At 36.1% G+C, this 13,782-nt stretch overlaps 1 protein-coding gene and 1 long non-coding RNA gene across 3 annotated transcripts in view; both read right to left on the reverse strand.

Annotated features, from left to right (window-relative positions):
• The window catches only part of GABRG3 (gamma-aminobutyric acid type A receptor subunit gamma3), a 289,194-nt gene that overhangs the window by 227,162 nt on the left and 48,250 nt on the right, over window positions 1–13,782 (reverse strand). The gene's annotated exons all lie outside the window — the stretch shown is intronic.
• On the reverse strand, window positions 971–9,934 carry LOC136285409 (uncharacterized). The gene is made up of 4 exons (XR_010719446.1): window positions 9,866–9,934; window positions 8,510–8,667; window positions 2,748–2,894; window positions 971–1,541 (listed from the first exon to the last, which is right to left on the reverse strand). It is a non-coding gene; the product is annotated as an uncharacterized lncRNA (long non-coding RNA).

Genomic DNA, 13,782 nt, shown 5'->3' on the forward strand with positions numbered 1-13,782 from the left:
CAAAGCAAAGTCTCTTTGACTTTGAGCTCGAAGAATACCTGACCATCCCATTTCAAGAGCTTTGACTACTAAAGCTCCTAAACCCATATTTATATCATAAATTATTTTCCTTCAGTTTTAGTGATCATTGATGCTGCTGGATAAATTACCTACTAATATTAAATGTAAATGTTCCAAAGCTACATTTACACCCAGCAAGAAGTTTTAAAAAAATCTTTTTAACTAGCAAGTGTAAGAAAGTCAGCATTGATTAAAATGCAATTAAATGTATTATGCAGGAACATTTCCAAAATGAAGAAGGACTTTACTAGTAGTCTCAATAAATAGGCTGAACAGTTTTTAAAGCCTCTGCAGTTTTTCAACCCTAGATCTGCATTCTGAGCTTCTACATCATCTCTGTTTCAGACCTGATATCGTCTTGCTTCTTACAGCTTTCTATCTGGCAAAGCAATTGTTCTTGTTTCTGATATTTGCCACAGATACTCAGTTGAGTCACCTGATGGACCAAACAGGACTTAAAACTACAGCAATGAAGAATGGCAGTTGGCAAAAAGTGTTGGAAAGTTGATCTGCATTAAACATGTTCGAGTGACACTAGTACCTCTCATACCAGGAGACAAAAAGAGCCCATCTGAGACATACTGATTCTTTTTATTTTATGTGAACTTGTGGCAAGAAAATGAAGTCCAAAGAATTTTTTTCTTTTAGATAGAGATGTCAAACAGAAAAAAGGAGCATGATCTGAAACTGAAATGAAAGGACAAAGTCCTTGTTAAGACTATTACTCACATACCCGATTATAAATGGGCTGGGGTAGGAGTGGTAGGGTTTGTTTTTTGGTTTGTTTTTGGGTTTTTTTTTTACTAGATGAACTAGGTGGTCAACACTTTTTTCACTGTAGAAAAGATATATTCTTTATTTATATAAGAGATAAAGAATAAAAGATAAACCATTTGTAGAACTTAATAAATGTTTCTAAAAATATTTTTAATTCTTTATTTGAGCTTCTATTTAGCTATTTATAATCTGAAAATTATAAAAATTTGAAGATGGTATCCCAAAAACTAAATACTTCACTGCTACAAATCATAACAATTACCTTGGATTTTGTTTTGCAGAATTTTGTCAGCCAATACTGGAAAGTCAAAGGTAAGTAATATCTCTAATTTAATTAAAAAGCTCTTATAACTGAAAATTGATATTTCAGAAATTATTTGAATTAGTTTAGTTACTATATACTATTATCTTGATTTCTGCTATCTCCAGAAAGAAGAGCTATCAGAGAGGAAGATGAAGAGCTTAGGATTTACACACAGAAAAAAAAATACAGGAAAGTTTCTAAACATATTTCTGTTGACCACATTAAAAATGTCACTGCTGTTAAAAGGTGCAGAAGTATTTAAATAAGCCCATATCTTCAGTCTCTATAAGTTCAGGATGTTTTCCTCAGTGACAGGGAGTAGCTGTCAGTATCACTGTGCAAGGTAGACACTCAATCTCCAGTTCAAGTTAACTTGAAGTCAATCCTCTTGGACACACTACTGAAAAAAAATCCCAATACACTGGTTACATTTCCCACTACAAACGCAGAATTGTACTGTCAAATTCCTGCATCACAGTTTCTGAAATTTCATGGTTTGAATAATAGTCTGTTAATGCTATTTTAAAACACAGCAAAACTTAAAATATACCTTAGCAGACATGAAAGAAAAAATACCAGTTAAAATTAAAGAAAACAGCAGCTTCTCCTTCACACAAAATTTTGAGCTAATACTTAGCCTATATCAAATTTGCACCGAATATGGCGAACACCTAGCAACTAGCCTATAAAAACAAAACATTTCCTGCAAAAAAACTCTACCAAATGTCATATGTAGACTTGTGCTGATGAGCATACTGGGACATTACCAACATCTGGAGATACTATTTTTCACCAAATTACTAGAGTTTTCTGTGACTGTCTTGCCTAGGTAGACTTCCAAACCTGCCAAGAGGTTTAGAATAAAGACTGAAATGGAAAGAGGAAAGTGAGAGGCATTTTTATGGACTACACTGAATTTTCTGTAAAATGAATGGGAATTCCTTAAAAATGAATATGAAAATTTTAAAGTGCTAACCATATTTCCCTCTAAATTTGCAATGCAGACACAATGAAACACAGTCTTTCACATACTTGGTGCACACATAATTAAAAATCTTTGACAGAAGTGTGAAAGCAATCCATCTATACTAGAAGCAGCACAAGAATGGCTTCAATTTAGTCAAAGGTACAGAATGTGTTTCATGCCTTGTCTCAGTTTTTCTCATGTGCTTTTGGAACATGCTAAGATAAAGGTGACAAATTTCCATTGTTCAAGGTCTTTATCCCTTTCCTGCTAATGTCGTCTTCTCTGGAATTTTTCAGTATTCTCCGTTATTCCCCATTTCAGCCAAACAATCACAAAATTTTCTTTAACAGTTATTGCTACCACAGCCAAAACTCTCCAAAATGGCTGCGCAACCTCTTCACCATTCAGCTCTTATTTGTCGTGGGTCTTGGTAAAGGAAAACTTGGATGTCCAATACTTAATTAAAGTAGCATATAGATTTGGGAGCTTGGGAATGTTACAAAGCTTCTAAAGTCTGAGCATGTATCTTACCTGTATCCACAATAGAACAGGACTTAGGCAAATAATAAGTCTTTTGTTTAAATCCTGCTGTCTTTCAAAGGTAACCCATCCCCACAAGGTGAGTGAATGGTAACTCACATTGACCAGGTCTTTACAGCACAGTCACAGCTCAACTGAGAAATCACCTCAGCTGAACAGATGGTATCCCAGTTCAGACACTTTCATTGCCTTTAGAGACTGAAGTCGTTAAGAATCAACTTCTCTGACAAGTTCTCTATCTTCTTTCTGACAGGGAAAATCATATGTGATGATTTCTGTGTTGGTTGGTGGGTGAATAACAGAACATGTAAAAAATTCAACAGTTTCACATCCTCAACTGCACTGGATGAATTGAGCAGAACAGCCTCCACCAAGTCTACAGAACTGTATGATCGCTTTTAACCAAAATCTCCAGCTACTACAATGAAAACATGCTGTTAGCTGGCAAATTTTCATCTCCCATGGCTGTACTCAAACGTAGCTGAAAGCCATTGGAAATAGCTGCTAGACCATGAAAAAATGAAGATTAACCGTCTATAAAATGTTATTTATAGCAGACAAACCATTAACTAGGGGTGAATTACTAACTCACCAGTGGTTTCTCTGTGAAAGGGTCACCTTGGAACTTCCCAGAATTTCCATCCGTAAAGTTCCGTTAGTTTTTTTCTTTTCTTTTCAATAATACATTATCCTCAGCTTATCTTTTTGCCATTTTAAAATGCATTGCTCTATTTTGACAGGATTATTTCATCTGCTGATAATGACTAGGCTGATCAAACAAATTCTCTTATTCCTTAGACTTCATCTGTATGTATCACCAAAGTCCTACAAAGTTGTGAGTAATGGATTGCTAGAAACATTGTTCAAGTATGGGGGAAAAAAGCACTATACTACTCATTACACAGAAAATATTACCATGTGTGGCTAAATACTTGGTCAAATTCTTGGCTGGGAACTAGTCATACTTCTCATTCCTCATTATTTAAAGAGAATTAAAAAAAATGCATTATTCTGAAATTTATGTTTAAAGCAGGAACTTGTTCAGTAGATGCCTAATACACATTGACTAAGAATTTGGTTTTGAAGAGTTAATCTGAAACTGCAGTATCACTCTATCAAGTATAAAAACTGATTTTCATTCAGTGAAGGCAAAAACAACATATATATATATATAAGTCTGATGTTTTCCTTTCTTTGAAATGCTCAAGCAATCTTTGCCAGTGACAATATTTTTTTACATCATGTTCCTATCAGAATTTATTTCCATTAGAAAAAAAAAAGAAGAAAATCAGAAGTGCTTGATAAAACTTTAAGTCTTCCTAGGAATTTCCCTGACAACATTATTTCATGTAGATGTAGAATGCTGACTCAGTTTAAATTCTGAAATTGATAAATTGATTCATGCACCAGCCAGAAATATAATCCTAGGGTAGTTTTACTTGTGTGCATTATTCTTCCTTATCCTTTCCCTCTTTCGCCCCTGGAAAGATATTGACTCACCATTAATATTATGTCAGTAAATTGCTCTTAAGTCCTGTGGGGGCTTAGTAGTATCAGAAAAGTGAGGGCCTTCAGTCCTTCCAGACTCTGAAGAGTACATGAACAGACTCAAATTCTCACTATCATGTGTGTGTTGTAGCCCAAAACAAGAACTGTTCTATCACATTACATTTGCAATATCTACAATAAAAGGAGCATCCTCTAGGAATTAAAAATATAAAATATGAGTCCAATCCTACTCTAATAAATTGATTTCCAAGAAAAGGCCTAAGATGAAGAAAAGCACAGAGTCTAGGAGTACAATACTCTGAAAACAGCTCAATTTTTCATATTACATACTTACATTTCTGACATACTTTCAGATTCTAATACACAGAATTTCATTTTGGAGGTGCAAACTTTTTCAATTATGACTTAAAATTCAAACAAGATAAAAAAAATTAAATAGTACATCAATATTTAATTAAAATCTCGTGTGCTTGCATTTTTTAATGGAAATACACCAGAGCTATTTGTCTAAGTTTTTAAAAGCACCATTGGTTTTAATCAATGAAGTTTACAGACATTTTGATGTCACAGGCATAAGCTAGACATTTCAGAGCTAAATTATGGCTATTGGTCATTTCTGCAAGAGAACACTATGGCCATTACACTCCAATAATTACCAGTACTCAACCCCCAAAATCAAATAGGAGTAATTAATTTGCTGGAAGACTAATAACCTAAGGTATAGACTTCAATTTTTAACAAACAACATTTACATGCATCTACCTCTAAAAGCAACAGGGAAAGAAATGCAAATACAAAAAATTAATACACCTTTCTCCAGTCTCCTCAGGAAATGAATCTCTCAGGACCTCTTTGACTTTCCTGAACACTGAGGATGCTTCCTAGCAATCCTACAAATAAAGTGAATATAAATCCTGAAAATAGCAAACAGGTGTTGTTATTCAGCATAAGGAGCTTACCAAAATGAGATTTGTCAATCACTTTCCTACTGTCAATTTCTCTTAAGGTTTTGTGATTACCACTGGGGTCTATGAGGAGAGTTACACGAGATGATAAGTGACTAACAACTGACTGCTGTTATGGGCATTTTTCAAGGGATCTATACTTTGTTATTTAACTCCAAATGAATGCTTAATAGATAGAAATGAGCAGGAGAGAATGCTTATAAGTGAATGCTTATATCCTAATGAGATTATTTCAAATTGAGGAATTTCCAAACAGAGAAAACAGAATGTGAAGATTAAAGATGAAAGACAAAAGTAAAAAATGGGGCTGTCAAAACAAGAGTGAGATAATCCAGTTTTACCCTTGCAATCAATAAAAACGTCTAGAGGCTGTATTTTTGGACAGCCTTTTTCATGGTTGGCGGAACAGCCAGGAAGTAAAGAAAATAAAGGGAGTCAGTAGATATTATGATAGTCCCAGGTTTAACAAGATTCATATTCTCTGGAAAGAAAAATAAAATCAAAGAACTGATCAGATAAACAGACTCTTACTAACAGAAGAAACAACAGCTCAATCAAACTTAAACTGAATTTAACTAATATGTACCACAACTGGTATCACCCATTTCAGTGCTTAGAGAATGGCACATAACACTGCCTTTCAGAGACAGTGTAAGTAAGTGCATTATATAATAAACACACAGCATTAAATATAGTCACATTCGAAGTCCATTGATGTCAAAGGAAAATAGCCTAACTTTAATCCTAATTTTTTCTCTTAGAGATTTTTGACAGTGTGAAGATTTTTTGACACGGCACAAACAAGGCAGCATGAAGCATGATCTTGGATTACCTTCTCTTTGCTCTTAGTACTAATTTTGTAGCAGAATGTCTAGAAGTTCTCATTAATGGGGATTTTTTTCCTTTTATTTATGTTAGCAGTAAATCTTTTATTTCATATAGCATCAAGGTAGAATGATTTGGATTGTTTAACACAGAACCACCAATCACCTAAGGAGGAATATTCCTGTAAAACACAACAGTACTCCTGAAAGAACCAGGTGTCTGAGTGTTTCCTGATAGCCCCCAAGCTGTTGCATTAAGTCTTTGCAAGGCCCTCATTTGAAAAGATTTCCTTTCAACATCCTAATTTTCGATTGCTATATGTTCCTAGAATAATAAAATGAAGAAAGTGAAGGAAGTATATTTAGCCTTATGGACAAAAATTTGACAATACAGGAGAAGAACCTGTGGCAAAGAGCCTGTGACCTCACTCAGGCTTTGATCCATGTTGTTTTCCTGGCAGGACCAAAAGATGGTACAGCCTGGAGTTTTCAGTGTCTCCTAAAATAGCTCTGAATTTGTATCAAACTTCAATGAGAATAGGCTTCTCTAGCATGTTTGTTTTCATGTTACTAAGAGCAGTGCCTCTTAACAGGCACTTTGAATTAATTTTATTGACATTGCAATAGAGACATATAGTGAGTATTGTTGGTCTGAAAAGTCTCCCTTCATGGTGGTATCCTATGCACAGGAGAGAAGGAGAACCTCTCTTGTTTCGTAGTCCCAGATGACGACTGCCATAACAAGCAGAAAGATTAAACAAGCCACAGAATTTACATTCTTCATTTAATCTGCGTTCTCAACACTACACTTGTTGGGATGTTCTGCATATTTCATCTCCTGTCTGATTGTTCAGGCCACGGAAAAAACCCCACTTAACTATTTATTCCATTTAATCATGTTGCTCATGGTGAAAATGTTGCATTATCTAAATAAATAACTCTAAATGTACCATTTAAAGTCATGGCATAACATCCTGAACACTCACATCACCAATCCATGACTTCAAGAGACAGCAGTACATTCTGGTGAATGCAAAAGGTTTGGTTCACGTGTCAGAAATTATTAAGGTGAAAAAACACACAGTTGGAACACTTGTTTGCAACATCCCTAAGAATGGTGAGTATTTCTCTCTGTTGAAGAAGAAAAAAGAAAAACAATACAGATGTACAAATACCCTGATTACAGAGATCAAAGGGAAGCAATTCAGAAGCATGTATGTCACTCAAAGCTCAAGAGTTCATAGTTTTGTGGTAATATGCTCCTGTATTTGGCAGCACTATAACAAAAACAGAGCAGTCAGAGCTGAAACTAATATTTTCAGAGTCCTCTAGGAGAGATCAGTGAAAAATGAAAAAAGTGAAAAATATACTTCTGTTTGTGGAGGAAACTATCCATCATTTGCACTGCAAAATTCTTAGGTAGAACCAGACATAGCTGTGTTTACCCTTTCAGATGCATACTTGTATTCATCTGGATATAAAAGTAGTAGGTAATTTTACTAATTAATTAATTAATTAAATGTGTTCTGTGGGAGTCTGCTGTCTCATGATACATTTTTATATCCTTTGCAGAAAGAAAACAATGCATGCACTAGTCTAAAACCTTACCTATTATTCATAATACTGTCTTCTTGGTATTCCTCAGTAACAAGTGCAAAAAACATCAGAAGCATCCCAGTGAAAAGAATTTCTAATGCATCCTAAGTCTAATCATTACCATCATTTTGAGAGATATTTCCAAATGTCAGAGAGCAAACTACATTTGATGTCATGCCAAAGCATTTCAGCGTGGATGCCTCTCTTCAGGCTTCTATTAATAGAATGATCTATTTTAAGGAAGAAACACTACTCATATTTCACATGGTTGGAGTTTCAGGAATCTGGCTTGGATTTCTCATCATGTTTTCAAACCAGCTCTTCTAGATCTACAGTTTTCCAATTAGCTATATGGCCACTCAGTGTCCTCTCGTTTTCAATTAGATAAATTCATTATTTACTGATGCTTTCATTCTTGGTCACTTACAGTACATTTAATGCTTAAGGTTAAACAAATTCCAGTCTATTATCTTACAAGTAAACATTAATTCAAACATGAAACTATTATTGTTCACTTCAAACCATAGCATCATTTCTTCTGGCTCACATGAACAAGTCTGTGAGTTAAAATGCTTACTAGCCAAGACTGAGAGATGGCAACATTTTTTATATCGTGTCCATCTGAAGTACATTTTTACATTTAAAAGTATATGAATACATACATATTTTATGCCCTAAAACATTTAAGCTATATTTTCAAAATAAAGCAATCTCTTTTAAAGAGATTACTGAGAATAACAAGTAACTGGTTGTAGTTGCAAATTCTGCTTTTAAAAATAATTCTCCCTGATTTCTACAGCATTCTGCAGCAACAGTAGTAGCCAAGAATTCATTTCTTTCAGTATAGCAAGAACTCTTTGCTAAGAGAATCTAAGCACCTACATGCCTCTTAGTCAATCAAAAAAAGAGATAAGTTTGCATAAACATTTCCTAGTAAATATTTAAAACAAGTCTCTAAAAGGCATACCTCGAGAAAAAATAATCTTTTCTCTCAATTGGCTCCACAAAGAATTTGAATTATTAGCATAGATCAAACATTTAGAGGGTTTATAAATGGCTTGGATCTGATGACAGGCCTGCCACCCAAGGGCTTCTTCTTCAGCAATAACAGTAATGCTCACAGGTCTGCAAGGTAATTAAACCGTGGAGAGATATTAAGGTAAATTAACACCATTAACAGCTACCCAGAGGCTCTCAGTTAGCATATAACAAGAAACACCCGGTCCTACAAGCATAATTATGGGCAGTTAGTTGACCAATGCCCTCTGGATGTTGGACACTGTACTCCCATGTGAACTGCAAAATTTAAATTTCTGATAAACTGACTGAACAAGATTTGCAAACTCACATATTCACCCCATATCTGTAGTGTTGGAATACTTCTTCTCCCATGGCCCCTTTAGTCTTTTTGTTTCCTTAGGTTAAAAGGCCAGTCCGTAGAGCAATGTCAGATCTGTGTACTTTCATCATGACTCTGATTACAGAGACATGCTGGTTGTAAGGCAGAAGCCATGGCACCAGCACAGCCTATTCTGGGATCTTTGTGCTGGGTCTTTCATTTTGGTGAATGCAAAAGGTTTGGTTCATGTGTCAAAAATTATTAAGGTTAAAACACAGACAGCTGGAACACTTGTTTGCAACATCCCTAAAAGAGGTGAATATTTCTCTCTGTTGAAGAAGGAAAAAAAAAAGCCATTACAGATGCACAATAGTACAGGCTGAGCTATTCTGAGTTTCTCGTTTTAGGCACATGTATCCATTCTAGGAACTCTTTGTTATTTATTTGACACATTATACCTTTAAATACTTATGTACACACCTGCATTGAAAGCTACTCAATCCTGCATTGAAGGATTTATTTTACCAGGACTCTCAACTTAAGGAGGACAGTCAGGAAGTTGATTTAAAGGAGCTTAATACTGATGGTTTTTCTAACCGCACTGAACTCAAAATCTTAGATAACCTCTGGAAAAACCTGTTTGTCATCTTTATTTTGAGCACCAACTCAAGTGATAAACTGCAAATACTGTGAACATGTAGAAAGCAGATTAGCTTTTTTCCCAAGGCTTTTCTGTTGAAAAAGCTAGAATTACACAAATATACCTACTTTTCCTAGCTTCTTTGTCTCCAGTAAAGAAGCTCTATTTCTTTGGCAGGATTAATACAACCAACAATTCCCCAAGTGGGAAAGGGTTAGGGGAGGAAGGAAACCAACCCCCATCACTCCCCCCAAAGTTAAGCTTCATTAGTCTGAAAAGTACCTCACAATCTATAAAACTAAGAACATAAGACTATTAGAAAGAAATAATTTTTTTTTGTTCACCTGTAGTTCAGAACTTGGGGAATTAAACACAGCAGTGTACAAAATGTCTCTTTCCATTGCTAAATAAAGTTGTCGTGTCATCTCCTGTGATGCAATGAGAATTAGCTAAGTACAGCACATGTGTAATGAATGCTAAATGCTTTCCCACCCTTCCCTCTGGAAACTAGCTGACCATTATGAGGTTTCCCTGCTAGACTGGGTAGCATCCAAAGCAAAACTCTCTGTGATGTGGGTCATTTTTCATCCAGATCTCACACCTTACCAGAGCTGCCTATTTACTCCATTATTACCTTTCCAATGAAATCAGAGAGAAAGGAAAGGCGGCTTGTGGGAGCACCACACACTGGGGTTTTATCTCACTATAATACTGAGATCTTACTAGGACTGTACCCACACCTGACCAGCTCATAAATATTTCTGTATTTATTAGTTTAACAGGGTCATCACTGTCACCTGATAAAGCCACTGACCTAATGTCCCAGGCAGTGAAAGATCACTTACCTGATTAAGATGCCCAGTAGAAGAAACAGCAGAAGAGCAGTGCCTGCCATGCAGTTTCTTTAAATTAATGTAACCACACATGATGGAAGCCCAGTCATGGGTTTAAGGTCTATCCAATTTGATCTATTTGATTATTTGAGCTATTACACCTTCTACGAAAAAACAGGCTTCCTACTGCGCGATGAAAATCCAGCACCATTGGTACATGGATCATCTTCTACAGGCAAAAGAGCTTCCAACACTGTGTGAGGTTTTCTGACTGCTTTTGATTCCCTATTATAACACATCCTAGTCGAAAAGCATTAAGTTACCATCCAGAAGAATCCCACCAGTATCTGTGAAAGGATTCTGACAACAACAAGGATAAGAGACCTATAGATGAAGGCGCAGTGTGGTCTGTGGCTTCTCTGGCTACCCACTACACACAGCCAGACAAGCACAGCTTCAAGAACCTTCAAGAAAAGGTACCAACATTAACTGCTGTGCCAGAGTGATGTCAGACTCTAACTTCAAGAACTGGCAAGGTGGGCTTCAGATTTTTTAAGAGCTGACAAGAATACGCTGAAATGTAAATCTGGCAAAGAGTCAAGAGAGAAAAGCAGAAGAGGAAACAAAGTAGAGAAAAAATGTTTGTAACATTGTGTTGGGGGGTGGGGAGGAATTTAAGTTTAGGGGACGGATACACTTGTGACTTTTCCTCTCTTATTTTTACCAGAGAAACAGTTGTACAACTTTATTTGTATTTAAAAAAAAAAAATGCAGTTTTCACCATGAAAACACAAACAATCATTGCTGGCTAGGATGCAGTTCAGACTTAATGCCCTTCCTCTGCCATCTCAGGCCCCCAACTTCTTTTGTGAGCTGTTAACTTTAGCTGTGATATTATTGGATTTTACTGCTCTCTGGTAACTAAATTACCATGAAGAACCTAAAAAATCAACAAATTTTCATAACTTGCACTCCTCAAAATGTCTTCTGATATCTTAGAGACCCTCAAAAACCTAAAAAGTGCTCTGCAAAGAAAAAGTACTCTCACTACTGCTTAATTTATATGAACAAAATTTTTGACCAGGATCATAAAAAAATATTGATGCACTGAGGATAAGCCTGATATGCCAGAGAATAATCTCTCTCAATTATTTGTAAATGTTTCTTAAAGCTAATTTTAAGCCTCTGGAGCATTTATATAGCCTACGTATGGCCTGGGAACACCTGCAGAATACTAGACTAAAGATAAGTGTTTAAATTGAAAGAACTGAAGATGTTTCACTTCAACACCCCTTTGTTGCATTTATGTTCCTGTCTTCAGTTTAAGACTCAGACCTTCTACTGTTGAGCTAGATCCTGAATCACTGATTCAGTTTTCGCTTTGATGAAACCCTCATCTTGCTCAATAGGACTTGCTAAGTAATGACCCTGACCTTGGTGCAGTCTCTATGGAATATCAAGCCTGCTTGTGCAGGATGAAGAAAATACTGTAATCCCTTTGGGAAAACATTTATCCCATACTGTGTTCACAAAACCTGCAATATTTTAAAGGAGTGTTTAGAAGGTGAGAGTGATAAGTGGAAAAAAACACTTGATCAACTTTTTATCCTTCTTAAATTTCAGTAAGTATACAGTTTTGTTAAAATCTTACAATGCATTTGGCACCCAGGTTTGAAAAATAAAATCAATAAAGAACATTTAGGCTTGACCTTCAGCTCACGTCTCTCATGGCATTCCTCGTCCACCCAGTTAATCATTCAGGTTACTATGGTTAAGTTGACACTGGTTCCCTGAATCAGGTTCCTGTACAGGTGCACATACAGGTTCTTTTCTTCTGACTCTGTGTTTAGGCAGGTCTCATGTGAAAACCAGTTCTCAGCCCCTTGGTCTTGGTTTCTTCAGCAATCGGCCAAGTTAATTGAACTGGAGAGAAGCCACAAAAAGGTTTGGCACAAGGTCTTCAAAGGATACAAAATAATCTGTTCTAAACAATCACATGCCTGGCAGATTTCTGCTCTACTAGGAGCATATGCATTCACATTTACACAAATACACAGCCTTCAAAAGTGAACCTGAAAACAGAAATGCAACTAGTCTTACATCACCTTCTGTTAGACCCAGCTATGCTGAAGCACACACTCACGTTCATAGGCTTTCTGGTACATTTTCAGCACACAAACACCTTCTGTTTTCCTTAGATGGGATTGAGGCTGTTCAAACATAAGATCTTTAGACCACCAGGACATCTAATTCCTCACCCTCCTCAGTACTCTCACTCCTTCCATATTGGTCAGTAGTTTAGTTTTCCTCTCCATCCTCACTGTAGGCTTACAATTGACTATTTGTGAACGTACAGCGGCTAAAAGGAGATAGACTCCCAGAATTAAAAGGTTTCCTTTCTTGAAAACCAGCAGAGAAAAACACATCCTTGAAGGGTGTACCTGATCTTACCATAAATTATCTATGTTTGATCAAATGATGCCTAACCTCACAAACAGTTATTTCCCTGCTGTTTGATACCATTACTAATTCAGAGGTAGCTGTCAGAACTTAAATAAGATAAAATATAACTGAGGTTTTCCACACAATTTGCTCCTTTGTTTTAATCCCATAGCTAAAAGGGAACTCTAGGCAAAGTGAAAACCACATAATTTCCAAAAAAATTCTTGAGCACTGGGATTCAGAGATCCTCCAAGACATCTGTTGTTCATATTTTTTTCCTCTCCAGAGAAGCATCTAGCTGTTATTTCTATAAATTATGCCATTTCTTGTTTAGTTAATTTCCTTTCTCCTCAGTCAGTATGATAAGTTGGATTTTTCTTCTGCATAACATGCCCCACTCTCCTGTCCTAATGCCATGAGCAGCAGTTCCTTCATAATTTCACAACTTTTTATCTAGAACATGATCTTTTCCATTTCTGGGATATTCCATTATTACCAGCTTTAAAATTATGTAGAGAAGGAAAACATCAATACTCCCTTTCTCTTCTTCCTTCCCATGTCTACTCTGTTTTCCTGTGAACAGGTACTCCCTCTGTTAAAAGGCTTCCATCAGGAACAGAGTTTCAGTTTCAAGCAAACGATAAATATGCCTCTACCTTTAGTCCATCAATAATGCAAGCAGATGAATCCTGACAGATACCATCAAGTACATCACACAGATGTGACACCTGTGGTATCCAGGGACCATTGTGGAATATATTGCATTTTCTTTCTCCACAAATGTTAACAGATGATCAACATGGAGATTGCCATAAAAGCATTAAATTCTACAACCACCTATCTGAGCACCTTCTCTTTAGAACTGTCCTCATACATGATCATGAGAGTAAAAGAAAGTGGTCTTCAAACATACACATTCCTACTCCCTGAACATTTTGAGTGAAAAAGCTGAATTAATTTATTCCCTGGAAATGGATAATTTGACC

This window comes from Chamaea fasciata, unplaced genomic scaffold (assembly GCF_029207755.1).
Source record: "Chamaea fasciata isolate MVZ Bird 193981 ecotype frontalis unplaced genomic scaffold, bChaFas1.0.hap1 SCAF_2, whole genome shotgun sequence".
In the NCBI taxonomy this organism is placed as follows: Eukaryota; Metazoa; Chordata; class Aves; order Passeriformes; family Sylviidae; genus Chamaea; species Chamaea fasciata.